This window comes from Dendrobates tinctorius, unplaced genomic scaffold (genome assembly GCF_039654945.1).
Source record: "Dendrobates tinctorius isolate UK_male_01 unplaced genomic scaffold, ASM3965494v1 ptg000186l, whole genome shotgun sequence".
Taxonomy (NCBI): Eukaryota; Metazoa; Chordata; class Amphibia; order Anura; family Dendrobatidae; genus Dendrobates; species Dendrobates tinctorius.
This window is the reverse complement of record NW_027361853.1, coordinates 4,946,891-4,962,394: the sequence shown is the minus strand read 5'-3', so window position 1 is coordinate 4,962,394 and position 15,504 is coordinate 4,946,891. Positions and strand designations below refer to the sequence as shown.

General features: G+C 44.2%; 1 long non-coding RNA gene across 1 annotated transcript; it reads right to left on the bottom strand.

The window, feature by feature from the left end:
* Positions 1 to 2,351: 2,351 nt before the first annotated feature.
* Positions 2,352 to 13,203, bottom strand: LOC141055555 (uncharacterized). The gene is made up of 3 exons (XR_012221492.1): positions 13,116 to 13,203; positions 7,950 to 8,036; positions 2,352 to 2,463 (listed from the first exon to the last, which is right to left on the bottom strand). It is a non-coding gene; the product is annotated as an uncharacterized lncRNA (long non-coding RNA).
* Between the last annotated feature and the right edge of the window lie 2,301 nt (positions 13,204 to 15,504).

Sequence of the window (15,504 nt, the reverse complement as noted above, 5' to 3'; positions counted from 1 at the left end):
ATTCGCGCGACGTCATCGCGAATTACCGCGAGACGTCGCGATCCCGCGAGAACTGACGTCATCGCGGGCATTTTCGCAAAGGACTACTGGGAACGCCTGCGCGGGACGTCGGAAGGTAAGAATAACAATATTTTTTATTTTTTTTTTACATTCTATCTTTTACTACTGATGCCGCATAGGCAGCCTCAGTAGTAAAAAGTTGGTCACACTCGTCAAACACTATGTTTGACGAGTGTGACCAACCTGTCAATCAGTTCTCCAAGCGATGCTACAGATCGCTTGGAGAACGCTAGCATTTTGCAAGCTAATTACGCTTGCAAAATGCTAGTTTTTCCGCGGGAAAATCGCGGGAATTTAAAATGCGATTTTCCCGCGGACTGGAATTCCGGAATTCTCACGGTAATTTCCGCGAGAGTTCCGGTACGTGTGCACTTAGCCTTAAGGATAATGGAGGCCAATGTGGGACCTTGAGTACAGTAGAAATTATTTTGCAACCTTGGCCAGATCTGTGCCTTGCTACAATTCTGTCTCTGAGCTCCTTGTCCAGTTGCTTTGACCTCATGATTCTCATTTGGTCTGACATGCACTGTGAGTTGTGAGGTCTTATTTGGAAAGGTGTGTGCCTTTCCAAATAAAGTCCTATTAGTTTAATTAAACACAGCTGGACTCCAATGAAGGAGTAGAACCATCTCAAGGAGGATCACAAGGAAATGGACAGCATGTGACTTAAATATGAGTGCCTGAGCAAAGGGTCTGATTACTTATGACTAGAGTTGAGTGACTTTAGTCGGATCGGGTTTCATGAAACAAAATTCGTTTCAGATGAAACTGGTCCGACTAGGGCAAAAAAAGTCGGAGTTTCATCCGAAACCCGACCCCAATGCAAGTCAATGGGGAATAAAAGTCGGCATTGAGTGGATGAATGCCGACTTTTAGCCGTTTGATTACATAATAGCAGAATTCAGGGCGCCATAGAAGCTGCGGTACCACATGCATGGACTGACAAGTATCATATGTGTGTGCCGAACCCATCAGCTCCCCTACGCCCAATAACTTCACAGAAACCGAGTCCTGTAGTAAAATAAAGTCCTTTATGTTTCATAGTTTTAAGGCTGAAAAAAACAAGTCCAAAGAGTTCAACCCATTACCTAACATTGGTCCTGCGGGGCTGATGACATCAGGTGTACAAATATCTTCTGGCTGATCACGGGCCTGTGGGTATCAGTAGACAAGATATCACTGGCCCCACTCACCTACTGGTGTGGAAGTGAGCAGAGTTGGGTTAACTCTTTAAAGTTGCTTTTCTCATTGTTTTTTTTTTCAAAGAGAGAAATATTTATATGGCAGATAAAGGACTCTATTTTAGCACAGGACAAAGCTTACTTCAAAAGGAATCGGTCAGCAGGTTTTTGCTACCCCAGCATGATGTAGGAAAAGAGACCCTGATTCCAGCGATGTATGACTTACTGGGCTGCTGACTGGAATTTTCTTTTTAAATCCCTGTTTTCTCTGCTGCAGATCTAGCAGTGCTCTGAATGCTGAGCTGTTTATAACCCCGACCCACACCACTGATTGGCAGCTTTATGCCCATCAGTGGGGAGGGCGGGGTTATACATAGCTCATGAATGTGGAGCAGGGCTACTAGTCATGTAGTGATAATCTCCTGCTGATAAAACTGATTTTATCAAAACTACAGCATGCAGCCCAGTAAGTAACACATCGTTGGAATCAGGGTCTCTGTACACGGCTTTAAGATTTGGTGTCAAAACCCTTCATCGTTAAGGTGACGGTTAATTAAGTGTAGGGGAGATGACAGACTCCCTTTGAATATCTGCTGCTAAAGTGAAGCATCACCTAATAAAATTGCGAAATACAGCAGATCTGTGGCTTATGAGCAATAACTTGTCAATGGTAGAGTTTATATTATATGCTTATATATCTTTATTTTTTGAATTCTCCAAAATTCAGTCTGCCTTGACATCATTGTCGGTCTTACAAAGGATGGCGCCCCCTACCGGACCCGTCTGATGTCATCACTCTGCTCCCCCCTCAAATGTTACATGATAGCAGCAACTATAACACACATGTAAATGCAACCATACAATGCTCATGTAATATTACCATATGGTGACCATAACAGATTTGCACAACAATTCCCCATTATAATCTGAAATTAGGAGCCTATTGGTGGCTATAGAGAAATGATACAAACTAGGATGTACTGGAAGAAAGAATATTTGTGCTTAGTGACTATCCTGAACTTCTCTAAGACAGAGGAAGGATATCCTGATGCTAAAAACAGAGAAAGGAAGAAAGATTTGCACATTAGCGACAGGAACAATGTGCTGATTGGAGAGATATTGGAACCCTGGGATACCTTCTGGGCTCCTGAAAAGGCGTGACAGAGGCGAGAAACGTAGGTCATGATGGCCTTCTCATCAGAGCGAGCCGTCCCAACAATGTCTGTCAAGAAAAGGTTTAAAGCATGTTGATTCAGTATATGAGATGGAAACACAGTCAAATGTAAAAACAGTGACAAAACGCGATGTAGCAGATATAAACAGTGATTGTGAATGGAACATTGAACCTCGTGACACACATTATTTTATAAATAGAGCAAAATATTTCTGATATAGCAGTTGGCCAGGAGAGTAATGGGTAATGTTAAAGAGTCTGTCAGCATTATTTTCTAATGTATAGTCAAGACATGGCTGTAATGGCGCTGCAATACTGATTAAATTGACACCTTTGGTGAGGAAATCGGCTTTGTGGTTCTTCTTTAATCACCATATGAGGTTTTGTGCTAATTAGATTTTGGTGTACAGGGGCTGGACTGTGCACGGGGTCTTCTCCTCCCGGTTTGTGATTCTTCAGCACTCTATCTGTCCCTGGTCTGTATGAAATCTTAACAGTGACCTGTCATTCCCAGACTGGAGGTTGTAGAGGGGCCGGGGAATCGCAGACAGGAAGGAGAAGACCCAGTACACAGTCCGGCCCCTGTACACCAAAATCTAGTTAGCAGAAAACTTCAAATGGTGATTAAACATGAACCATTTCTTCACCGAAGGTATCAGTGTAATCAGTATTACAGCTATGTCTTTACTGCAAATTACAAAATCGTGCCGACAGGTTCTCTTTTAAAGCGAACTACTGCAAACTTGTTGGGGTGGACAGAAGTCTAACGTATAACCTGAAACGTTGGCCTTTCTGTTGTCTCTTGTGTGAAGTCCTTTCTGTTCTATTTCATTCATCCTGTGCAGATCGTCAGTAGAATTTTTAACGCTGTTAAGAAATTAAACAGCCGGTCGAACACACGACAGTCGCTCCATTTGCTCTCTATGAGGCGAATAAAAAAAAGCCGAGCGGAAGCCCAATAGGGAATAGATGGAGCAGCGGGCGAGCACGAGTTTTGCTGCTTCATTCTAACAAGGACAAAAGTTCCCCATTGCGCCGATCCCTGCAGGTGCCAGCAGTCGATCCCCACCCATTCCTATCCCACCGATGGGTGACAACTTGTTTTCACAGGACAACCAATTTCACTGATGGAGGCATCGCCCCATGACCAGTCAGTTTCTTTTGGGGGCGATCCATCTAAGTGGGATTGACCACTGTGCATAACCTCCTTTTAAAAAAAAAAAAAAAAAAGGGTTTCACACAAGAGGGTATTCTCCGGGACTTTCAGGTACTTTTGGATCTTAGGTGGAAAAAAATTACATTCTTATTGAAACAGACATTAATGTTGATCATCTAGTCGTTCACAAACTGAGAAGATGAGATACACATAATGTCCCCCGGATACGAAGCATGCATTATGTCCTAAGGGACTGTGTGTGAATGTAGGTGTTTGTACATGTTCACACTGACATGATGCAGTCGCTACACATGATCTGACGCAACAGCTTAGAAATAAAAGCATTAGGAAGTCCTGAAGCAGAAAAGTCATAATAATCATGACGTCTTCACCTTGAGTGTCCTGATCCCATTAAACACAAACCTGCCGTGAGCAGAGAAGGGATTGCACCGGATTTTACGTAAACTTCAAGTACAAGCTTTAATTAGGCACCAATACTTTTGAGTGTGTACTTGTATACAGAAAGATTGATAGCTCACTCGTTGCGTGCACATAAAATAGAATTGTTCTCGGCAGCACATCTCTTTACACAGAACAATGTGCTGCCGAGAATGATGATTTTCAAACTCCAAAAACCTTTTCACCTGATGATTAAGAATTTTGCTCTGCGTTGGATGATTAGCAGCTGGTTTACATTGAATGATTATCAGGAAGCAAGTGTTCAAAGGAACTCTTGTTCCCAATAATTGGCTAGCGTAAATGCAACCCATGTTTAGTACATACATTTCTGTCCTATGCTGTTGTACAGTAGTACTAAACAATGTCACAAGGATAAAGAAAAAGAACAAGACAGGATTCAATATCGTTATGCCATTCAGGTTAAACACAAGATCAATAAAATGAAATATGTTATTGAAGCGATTTTTCAGAACCTTCCATTAAAGGGTTACTCTTTAAAAAAAAATAAAAAAATCAAGCTTTCCCCCTGCTGAGTACTGGTGTTACAGCAGTCCCACAGACAATGAATGGAGTGGAGCCTACGCATGTGCACCGCTGCTCCATTCACCACCTAGCCCTGGTCTTGGGGGTTTCCAAAGCCCAGATCTTGGGATCGTTGGGGTCCTAACAGTCATTCCCCCAGCAATCAGGGTGTCAACGGTGTGTCAGAGACTGCAGACAGTAGCACTGCATCTGGCTGCAGAAGGTCTCAGAGGTTGGCCTTGCAGACTATTGGCCACCTCTCCTGGCCTTAAAGGTGCCACCTGGGTCAGGGTGTTTATAACTCCCAATTTGCTGTTGGGAGTTGTGAGTGATATTTTCTATTTGCACTTCCCTATTGAGAATTAGAGCTGCAGCAGTCGGCTAGCGTACTTGTGGCGCCCCTAAGGGTTCAGTTGCCACAGAGGTACTGCACCTCCTCCTGAGGTGTGGTACCCCACCATCCAGGTAGGTTGGAGGCTCCTGACCATGCTCCAACACTTGCATCCCACACAACACAGTAGTTCAGCAAAGCCACATTGCGGCTCCCTGCTTGGAGTGTAGCAGAGCACCTTTGGTGGCTCCCTGCTTGGAACACTAATCGTGCTGGGAGGCGGGTGGAGTTAGAATACATAAAAGAGTGGGAAGGTTTAGGATTTCAGTCAGTCAGTGACTTGGATCTGCTGGCACGGGAAAGGAAAGAAGGAGAAAGACATTGAACAGAAACCTGATCTTCCATAAGAAGGAAAGACTAGTTCGGAACGTAGGAGTAAAAGGGAACAGAGGACGTGGGTTAGAGGAAGAACCCTGCCTAGAAGTTCTAAGCGCAAGGCCGGGGCCCGGTCCCTGAGGTTGTATGGACACTAATGGTTCTGCAGCAGACACTGGTGGAGTAGTGGGCTGGAAATGCACTACTCCCATCTCAGACTTGGGGGCACAACAGCAACATTGATAGTGAGCCGGGACTTAAGAAGCAAGGAGTCCCCTAAGCAGGCTACAGCTGTCTGCCGTACAAGGAAAGTTCTTGGGAACATCTGTCAGGAGGAACTCCAGTGTAACTCAGTACTAGGAGTACTTCACACTTAAAGGCGCTATAGAGGAGACGTTCAGAAAGGCACATGTTGGCGGAGTGTTGGAAGGGAGCATTCCATCTGGCCTGGAGGTTGACCGAGTCCCTGACCCGGAGGACACAGCACGGAGGCAGGCACCTGTGTGTACTACAGACTGTGAGTAAAGCTTTGGAAATACAAGCCCTGGTGTCCTCCATTCAACACACCTGGCACCGCTACATCTGGGTACCAGCTTCTACACTGCCTGTGCCTCTCTTCTACCCCTACATCTACACTGCCCTGGGACGACAGCTCCACCTGTGGGGAGCTTCACCATCTTGGCTGCAACACACCACCAGTCCCAGAGGATCTGCATGCAGCGTCGGCGTAACACCTCACTTGCCGAACACCACAGGTGGCGTCACAAACTATCATTCAATTAACTACATTCCACCATTTCAATTGCCCCATTACTTGGGCGCCCAGGGCCACGGACCTGGTCACCACCGCTGTGACACATCCCGCTGTGACTGGCCCGGTACCGAGTACCCCACAGCCCTGGGAGGGCGACCCTTACTCATTGGAGTTTGGAGGACGACTGTGTTTCTTGTTCCCCTTGTTTTGTGTATCCTAGCTGTCTTTAGTGTTAGTGGGGTTCAACCAGAATTTACCCCTTCTTTCCCTAAGCAGGTTCTATTTCTAGGGTTTGACAGGGACTAGGTTTCCTGCTCAGTGATACGTGCGGAACCCATTTAGGCTTTCTTAGGGAAGACAGGGTGAAGTTAGATCTGACTAGGGGGCCCCCCTTCCCCTTATCACTTTGTGTTGCACTTAGTCTGTCCTACACTGTGCGTGACACAGGGTATAACATTAATTTTTGTAAATAACACTTTAACGAGCTATTGTCAGGATACACTGATGTATTATTGGAGGAAGTGAGAATAAATAATAAAACAGTTTGTCCGTTCACCAATAGTCATCTGGGCAGTTCTGGCATGCTGAATAGTCATGGTGTCCTGGTGATACCATGCCAATGTTGCCTAGATTAAGATCCAACTCGTCTTCTGCAGTCAGAACAATCGAGGCTCTGTGGGCATGCCAACTACGAAGGCGACGTGTTTAGCCACCAGGGCAGCCAGGCTATGGGTGAGCATTGTATCTACCCCAAAAAGGTATCAGTAAAAAACAGCTCTGGGCACAAAACATAAGCTGTGACACAGCCCTCCAAAAGTTGAAAATATGGGTTACGGGTCTTAAAAAACGGCGACTAAAGCACATTTTTAGCTTTTTTTTTTTACAAATTTTTGAATTTTTCTCACCACTTAAACAAACAAACTATACATGTTTGATATTTGAGTAATTGTACTGACCCGGAGAATCATAATGGTCAGTCAGTTTTACCATGTAGTGAACGTAGTCCATTTAAAAAAAAAAATTGTGCAATTGCACTTTTTTTTTGCAATTTCAACACACTTGGAATTTTTTTCCTTGCTTGCCAGTGTATCACATGATAAAATTAATGGTATTATTCAAAAGTACAATTTGTCCTGCCAAAATCAAGCCCTCATATGACTATGTGGATGGAAAAAAAAAAAAAATGTACAGCTCAAGAAAGAGTGGGGGAAAAAAACGGAAAATAGCTGTTAAAGGTGAAGGTGTTAAAATAATCTCTGGAGACAGATTCTCAGGTAGATCTATGTCCATCCCATAGATCTTAACAGCTTATTTACATATTAAGAAAAACATTGATTTCTCTGGAATAAGACATCTGATCGCAGATATCAAGGTGTCATTTTATACAGCTTCCTATGACCTACATGCCCATATAGACGGTTTAGCAGGGTAGATCCTACTGACAAATTCCCTTTAAAGCCCTGCTAATGTGCTATACCAATATTTATCCCCGACCTTCAGCCTCTGGGAGAAATGAAGCTTTGGCAGTACTATACATTAGTGCATTTTAGGGTAATGTGGCAATAGTTTAGGACACCCTTATCAATCAATACTAGACTAAAGGTTTCTGACATCAGCACAAGTATAATGCCTGTTGAACATGTGTGATCCTGCACATGATGTTTTGTATACAGACTGCAAAGCTGTAACCTTCAGAGCCCAAGTGCAAAATATATACGAGGGTGAACATCTCAACCATCATGTCTTTCTTACAATAGTGGCGGTGTTCTCCTACTGCATAAGGATAGTGGCGGTGTTCTCCTACTGCATAAGGATAGTGGCGGTGTTCTCCTACTGCACAGGGGATGGCGAAATAATTCCGCAAAATCTGTGACTCCTATTGCTACGCTCCTGCCATGCAGGAAACACGGACATAATATATATTGGGCATAAAGTACCTTCAACGGAAATGTCTTGTATAGCAAAACGGAGGATAATGGTCAAAATCATTCCTTGGGCCATTTTAGCATTCCCATCGACAATTTCTGAAAATAAAAAAAAAAGAAACGTGAATAGAAGAAAGCGTCACTAGGCTCTAACTTTATAATACATGGCCCCAGGTATTCATTCAACTCTTTTTGAACCAGTAATGAAAAACTGAAGGTTGGAATTTGATTGATCGATGTGGACATAAAGTCCATTGTAAAGGATTTGTGCTGCATGATGTCCGCCGTATGCCATGGCTGGGTTTTAGAATATTCTGTGATTAAGTGCTTGTTTATAGGATATTTGGGGCTCACAATTGTCAGCCAACAGCTATTGCCTGTCTATCGCCATGTCATATTCCTATAGACCCAACATGGAGGAAGAGTCATAAACGTCAAATCTACCCTGACAATCCTATGATGTTATTCATTAGTATAGATAAGATCTTGTAACATTTCTCCAGGGAGTCTGCAAAAATAAAGATTACTGGTCCTCTCCAAAAGATTTCTGGTCTTCTCTCCCCGTAAAATCCCTTTCTCTTAGCCATTATTTGGGAACACAGCACCTTTCCTTGTTTGGGAGGGTGTTGGTTCTGTATTGCCGGAATAGTTGGGTGTTTGCGGCCCAGGTGTAGCCCGGTGAGGAGGAGTCCACCTTTTTTCTAAGATGCATTCTTAGTGTTGACCTCCAGGAGGCAGCACATTAACCCATGGTTCCTGTATCCCCCAATGAAGCGACTGAGAAAACCCCATGAGCAAATTAATGGGAATCCAGCAACCCACAATCATCACCCGTAATCAGTGTGATGCAATAAATTCACAGGTTCCATTTTCCAGGCATTATTGTACTTACCGACAAATATACCATGAAAAAAAAAAATTCTATCGGGTCATAAAACTTTATAATTTTACACAAATTACACACCCACTATACAGTAACGATCCATTGACCTGGCACATGGTTACAAAACATCACTTGCATCAGGCCCTGAATGCCCCTTGGGTGTCATTCAGATGCCAGTGATTTTTCTCGTACGCAGAAAAAAAACAAAATTTCATCAGAGTCCATTTTTAAAATCAGTTTAATCAGCGATTTACCTACATGAAGCAAACAAAAAAAAAATTGTAAAGGTTCTCCTGCCCACTTGTTAAAAACAGTCAGGAGACAAAGCACACTGATGCCATCTGTGATTCTTCATGGAGGACCCGTACACTTGTGTGGTTAATTTTGATAAAAAACGGACGAGTCACCGTGATTTTTTCCAGACTCACTGTCCACAAAAAAAAAAAAAACACGGACTTGTGAACAGCATTATAGAACCTGAACCCATTATAATCTGTGAAAATCCAGGACAGAACTTGTACATGACCAATGGACGTCTCAATAAGGTGTTAATTGGAGCAAGGCCAGGTAACACGGCTGTTTTCTCTCCATTTGAGAAAAACGGTCCGATCATGCCAATCAGACTCTGATCAATACGGGACACAATATTCTCGGCGATGGAGAAAAAAAAAGTTTCTCCACCTTTTCAATTATTGTATGTCAAATAAGTGAGGTCCGATTTTTTTTCACGGACCCACAGACTTCAATGGGCCAGTGCCATCTGATTCTTGGAGGGGAATTGTGCATGCCGCGACTTTTTACTCTGACCACTCGATCCAAGAAAATAATTGGACATGTGCACAGTCCCATAGAATAATATGGATACGAGTGCTATCTGTGAAAATCAGAAATGGAATTCGTCCGAACTAAACGAGCCCTAGAAGTGAGTGATTTCCCTAACTAGGCAGAGATGGTTGCTCTCCCGTCCTTCTCAGTTAACATTAATACAGATGTGATAGTTCTTAGAGACATGCATTTCATGTTTTTCAAGTCTTCAGGTAACATATGAATGACATCTGAGCCTAAGGGGCACATACACCATCAACAGTCATTGCCGCTATTCCTTCCCCCAGCCCATACACCGGCTGTAGGAGAAGGCTTCCATACTTAGACCATGAATGGACCATGAACACAATTGACGAGAAAAGGGGACCCAGACTCAGTGTGCAAAGAAGGTACCGTATATACTTGTGTATAAGTCGTGATTTTCAGCCCATTTTTTTTTTAGGCTGAAAGTCCCCCTCTCGGCTTATACATGAGTCATATACCTTGGGATCGGCGGGGGAGCAGGGGTGTCAGAGATCATACTTACCACTCCCCGGCGCGGTCTCTGCAGCACTCCCCTGCTTCTCCAAGGTCTCCCTTCCTGCCTTCGGCGGTCACATGGTACCGCTCATTAAACTCATGAATATGCGCATATTCATGAGTGTAATGAGTGGTATCACATGAACGCTAAAGGCAGGAAGGGAGACCATGGAGAAGCGGGGCTGCAGAGACCGCGCCAGGAGGGGGTAAGTATAGCGATATTCACCTGTTCGGGGTCCATCGCTGCTCACCGCTGTCTGCTGCGTCCTGTGTCAGTGACATTTAGGCAGCAGAGGGCGCGGTGACATGGTTAGTGCACGCTGCGCCCTCTGCTGGCTGAACAGTCACTGACACAGGAAGCGGCAGACAGCAGTGAGCATCGATGGACCCCGGATAGGTGAATATCTCAGGTGCCGGGTTCTGAGCAGGAGAGGTGAGTATGGCATTTTTTTGCAGCAGCAGCGGCATATGAGGGCATAATATATGAAGCATCTTATGGGGGCAGCATATGGGGGCATATTCTATGGGGCAGCATATGGGGGCATAGCCTATGGAGCAGCATATGGGGGCATAGTCTATGGAGCAGCATATGGGGGCATAGTCTATGGAGCAGCATATGGGGGCATAGTCTATGGGGTAGCATATGGATCATATCCTATTGAGCAGCATATGGGGCATAGTCTATGGAGCAGCATATGGGGCACATTCTATGGAGCAGCATATGGGGGCATATTCTATGGAGAAGCATATGGGGTATATTCTATGGGGCAGCATATGGAGGCAGCATATGGGGGCATATTCTATGGGACAGCATGAGGGCATATTCTATGGGGCAGCATATGGGGGCTTATTCTATGGGGCAGCATTTGTGGGCAAATTCTATGGAGCAGCATATGGGGGCATATCCTATGGGGCAGCATATGGGGGCATATTCTATGGGGCAGCATATGGAGGCAGCATATGGGGGCTTATTCTATGGGGCAGCATATGGGGGCATATTCTATGGAGCAGCATATGGGGGCATATTTTATGAAGCAACATATGAGGGCATATTCTATGGAGCAGCAACTGGGAGCATATTCTATGGAGCAGCAAATGGGGGCATATTCTATGGAGCAGCATATGGGGGAATATTCTATGGAGCAGCATATGGGGGAATATTCTATGGAGCACAATATGGGGCATATACTATGGAGCAGCATATGAGGGCACATTCTATGGAGCAGCATATGGGGGAATAGTCTATGGGGCAGCATATGGGGGCATATTATATGGGGCAGCATATGGGTGCATATTCTATGGGGCAGCATATGGGGCATATCCTATGGGGAAGCATATGGAGGCATAGTCTCTGAGGCAGCATATGTGGGCATAGTCTATGGGGCAGGATTTGGGGGCATAGTCTATGGGGCAGCATATGGGGCATATTCTCTGGGGCAGCATATGGGGGCATATTCTATGGAGCAGCATATGGGGTCATATTCTATGGGGCAGCATATGGGGGCATAATCTATGGAGCATCAAATGAGGGCATAATCTATGGAGCAGCAAATGAGGGCATAATCTATGGAGCATCTTATTGGGGCATAATTGATGGAGCATCTTATGGGGGCAGCCTATGGATGCATATTCTATGGGGGCAGCATATGGGGGCATAATCTATGGGGCAGCATATGGGGGCATAATCTATGGAGCAGCATATGGGGCATATTCTATGGGGCAGCATATGGGGTTATATTCTATGGGCAGCATATGGGGGCATAGTTTGTGCAGCATTTTATGAGGGCATAATCTATAGAGCATCTTATTGGGACATAATCTATGGAGCATCTTATGGAGTCATAATCTATGGAGCATCTTATGGGGGAATAATCTATGGAGCTTCTTATGTGGGTATAATCTGTGGAGCATCTTATGAGGCCATAACCTTTATGGAGCATTATATGGGGCATATTATACTATGGAGCATCTTATGGGGCATAATCTATGGATCATCTTATGGGGGCATTTTTAACCTTTGTGCAGCATTATATGGGGTGTATTTAGTATGGAGCATCTTATGGGGACCATCATGAACTGTATGGAGCATTATATGGGGCTCCTGATTCAATATGGACATTCAAGAACATTTAACCTACTGATGCCTCAATTAATTTTACTTTTATTGGTATCTATTTTTATTTTTGAAATTTACCAGTAGCTGCTGAATTTTCCGCCCTAGGCTTATACGCAAGTAAATAAGTTTTCCCAGTTTTTTGTGGCAAAATCAGAGGGGATCGGCTTATACACGAGTATTTACGGTAATTTATATAAAGGTGCAGTATATCAAATATTCTATCTTAAAATACCCCTTATTGACAGCAATACTGAGAAATGGACCTTATTGGATAAAATGAGGTCCCTTCCAACGCTACGATTCTATGATTCTTTGAGGCTGGACAGACATCTGACTGGGATGATTTAGCGAATCCTGCTTTGAGCAGGGGGTTGGACCAGATGGCCCAGGGGGTCCCTTCCAACTCTACGATTCTATGATTCTATGATTATGGACAATTGGAAAATCCAACATAAAACACAGTAAAAGACCCGACCGAAAGTCCAAAATAGTTCAGAATATTATCAATTTTTATTAAGTATAACAGATTAAAAATAATGTAATGTGGATTACATCTTAGTGAGCAATAATGTGAAGAAATGTTTAAAACAAAAATAGTGTCACAGACTCAACATGTGTATAGTGCAGAAAAAAAATCAATTAATGACTATATATCAAATGTGCAAAAAAAGCCATATGTTACAAGGAATCATCATTGGCAAAATAGTAAAGTGCAACAGTGCAAAAAGACACCACCGGGTGTCAGTGTATCCACATCACACAATGAACCGCCAGGAGTTAAGGTATATGAAAACAATTAGTCAGTACAAAATGCTAAAAATACCAAGTAACTTACAGAGTAAAGTAGAATGCTCCTGGTCTCCTGGATGGGCACACTACCTAACGTGCATTTCGGCACACTGCCTTTGTCAGGGGGTGAAGCCAAAAGGAGAGAGGTAGGTATAAATGTCATGCATAACCAATCACAGAAGAGAGGTGTGTTATAGACATATTCTATGGGGCAGCATATGGGGACAGCATATGGGGGCATATTGTATGGAGCGGCATAATGGGGCATAGTCTATGGGGCAGCATATGGGGTCATATTCTTTGGGGCAGCATATGGGGTCATATTCTATGGGGCAGCATATGGGGTCATATTCTATGGGGCAGCAAATGGGGGCATAATCTATGGAGCAGCATATGGGGCATAATCTATGGAGCAGCATATGGGGGAATAATCTATGGAGCATCATATCGGGCACAATCTATGGAGCATTTTATGGGGGCATAATCTATGGAGCATCTTGGGGCATAATCTGTGGAGCATCTTATGAGGGCGGCATATGGGGGCATATTCTATGGAGCAGCATACGGGGGCAGAGTCTATGGGGCAGCCTATGGGTGCAGCATATGGCAGCATTTTCTATGGAGCAGCATATGGGGGCATATTCTTTGGAGCAGCATATGGGGGCATAGTCTATGGAGCAGCATAAGGGGCATATTCTATGGGGCAGCATATGGGGGCATACTCTATGGGTCAGCATATGGAGGCATAATCTATAGAGCAGCATATGGGGGCATTGTCTATGGAGCAGCATATGGTGCATATTCTATGGAGAAGCATATGGGGGCATATTCTATTGAGCAGCATTTGGGGGCATATTCTATTGAGCAGCATATGGGGGCATATCTTATGGGGCAGCATAAAGAGCATATCCTATGGGGCAGCATATCCTATGTAGCAGCATATGGGGCATAATCTATGGAGTAGCACATGGGGGCATATTTTATGGAGCAGTATATGGGGTCTTATTCTATGGGGCAGCATATGGGGGCATAATCTATGGAACAGCATATGGGGGCATAATCTATGGAGCATCATATCGGGCATAATCTATGGAGCATTTTATGGGGGCATAATCTATGGAGCATCTTATTGGGGCATAGTCTATGGAGCTTCTTATGGGGGCATATTCTATGGATCAGCATAAGGGGGCAAATACATGGAGCAGCCTAAGGGGGCAGGATATGGCAGCATATTCTATGGAGAAGCAGATGGAGGCATATTCAATGGGGCAGCATATGGGCGCATATTCTATGGGGCAGCATATGGGGGCATAGTCTATGGAGCACAATATTGGGCATATTCTATGAGGCAGCATATGTGGTCATATTCTATGGATCAACATATGAGGGCACAATCTATGGAGCATCATATCGGGCATAATCTATGGAGCATTTTATTGGGGCATAATCTATGGAGCATCTTTTGTGGGCAGCATATGTGGATATATTCTATGGAGCAGCATATGGGGGCATATTCTATAGGGCAGCATATGGAGGCATAGTCTATTTAGCTGTATATGGGGCATATTCTATGAGGCAGCATTTGGGGGCACATTCTATGGAGCAGCATATGGGGGCATATTCTATGGGGCAGCATATGGGGGCATAATCTATGGAGCAGCATATGAGGGCATAATCTATGGTGCATCATATCGGGCATAATCTATGGAGCTTTTTATAGGGGCATAATCTATGGAGCACCTTATTGGGGCATAATCTATGGAGCATCTTATGGGGGCAGCATATGGGGGCATATTCTATGGGGCAGCATATGGGGGCATATTCTATTGAGCAGCATATGGGGGCATATTCTATGGGGCAGCATATGGGAGCAGCATAAAGGGGCATATTCTATGGTGCAGCATATGGGGGCATATTCTATGAAGCAGCATATGGGATCATATTCTATGGGGCAGAATATGGAGGCATAATCTATGGAGCAGCATATGAGGGCATAATCTATGGAGCAGCATATGAGGGAATAATGTATGGAGCATCATATCGGGAATAATTTATGGAGTATGGAGCTTTTTATAGGGGCATAATCTATGGAGCATCTTATTGGGGCATAATCTATGGAGCATCTTATGGGGCAGCATATTGGGGGCATATTCTATGGGGCAGCATATGGGGCATATTATATGGGGCAGCATATGGGGGCATATTCTATGGGGCAGCATATGGGGGCATATTCTATGGGGTAGCATATGGGGGCATAATCTATGGAACAGCATATGGGGGCATAATCTATGGAGCATCATATCGGGCATAATCTATGGAGCATTTTATGGGGGCATAATCTTTGGAGCATCTTATTGGGGCATAGTCTATGGAGCATCTTATGGGGGCATATTCTATGGAGCAGCATAAGGGGGCATATACATGGAGCAGCCTAA